Source organism: Hipposideros armiger, unplaced genomic scaffold (assembly GCF_001890085.2).
Source record: "Hipposideros armiger isolate ML-2016 unplaced genomic scaffold, ASM189008v1 scaffold_138, whole genome shotgun sequence".
NCBI classification, from domain to species: Eukaryota; Metazoa; Chordata; class Mammalia; order Chiroptera; family Hipposideridae; genus Hipposideros; species Hipposideros armiger.
In genome coordinates this window covers 3,769,836-3,771,258 of record NW_017731488.1, presented here as the reverse complement: position 1 = coordinate 3,771,258, position 1,423 = coordinate 3,769,836, and the positions used below count along the sequence as shown (strand labels likewise).

The window sequence follows — 1,423 nt, the reverse complement described above, 5'->3', positions numbered from 1 at the left end:
AGAAATGAGCAAATGCTATACAATTCTTTTGAAACTCAGCCCTGTCACTGGCTGTGTGATCCTGGGCAAATCTCTTCACCTTCTCAACCTGTTTCCTTATTTGTAAAATGGATATAATAAACGTGAGTTCTTTTCTCTTCCCTCTCTTAGGAAGAGGATTATTTGACACTTGGGAAGGGGCATTGGTTGTTCTTGGATGACAGGAAGCCTGTCTTTCCTGAGATAACTGCTGATAACCCTCCCCCATCTCCCCAGTTGGCACAATTGTTGCCCCAGGCTGGGGATTGTCCAGAGCGGGCAGTGGGCCCAAAGTAACTCCACACACACTTATTATGTACCCTGTGGGTACTGGGGAGAGAGAAGAGAGGACTAGAAAGAAAGGAGGTGAATGAATATTGCTCTCCACAGTTCATTTTTTCATTGTTTATACTTGATTTTTTTTTTACTGTCCTAAATTGTTTATTAGGTAAGAATTTTACAAACATTATTCATATTAGCGTTAACGGTGGAGCTGGAGAGTATTGCATCTTCTCCAACCAGCAGGGCAAAACCCACCAATCCTATAGTGGTACTTGTGGCCCTTTCCAAGGTCATGGCTATTGAGGCCTGCAGATGTCAGCCATCACACCTTTCTGTGCTTGTGGACTGGTTCAGTGATCCACTGGGTGTCAAGATTCTGTCTGATAGCTTTATGGAATGGATCAATGAGGATAACCTCAAAGAATTCATACATGGAGTCTTCACCAACCCAGTTAGAATTCAGGACTCTCAGGACCCTATAATGGCGTCCAGCTTGCTCCTCGGCAACAGACTGAAGGCTTTGAGCAAACTTCAGCTGGTTAACACCGTGATGGACACGCTTGCCATAGGCCACACCTTTAGGAACTGGGCGTTTGCGGCCCCCATGGCACACATGAATCTGATATATAACATAACCTTGCTCTGCCTTGTATCCCAGCCTGTGCGCTTTTCGGGCCATGTAGGATGGGGGTGGGGGCGTCGCCCTGTGGAGCGCAGAGAGCTGGCGATACTGCCAGCAGCGCACCCTGAGAAGAAACCACATTACATCGGACTGCTGCTTCCTCCATAGCTCCTGGATGTACTTGTAATTGCCCATCTTGGCTTACCTGAAGGCTGCGGCCAGACAGAAAGGCTATACTTGATCTGATGGCCTGATAATGGCTCCAAACATTGTGGGTGTTTCATAACAAATGAATTTGAACTACAGCAGCAGCCAAAATTAGTTCAGTAAAGTAAGATGGGGAATGGGGAAGAACTTGGTCCTTGGAGTTAGATCTAGATTTGTCTGCCAGGGCTGTCATCACTAGTTGTTTGGCCTTAGGTGTTGACTGGCCAAAATAACTCTCCAAAAAATCCACCAAAAGAGCGGTTTATTCGGGAAAATTAAGATTGTCAAAAGTCT

The 1,423-nt window shown here is 46.0% G+C and overlaps 1 pseudogene; it reads right to left on the bottom strand.

Annotated features, from left to right (window-relative positions):
• Nucleotides 1–499: 499 nt before the first annotated feature.
• On the bottom strand, nt 500–1,117 carry LOC109386726 (60S ribosomal protein L15 pseudogene; annotated as a pseudogene).
• Between the last annotated feature and the right edge of the window lie 306 nt (nt 1,118–1,423).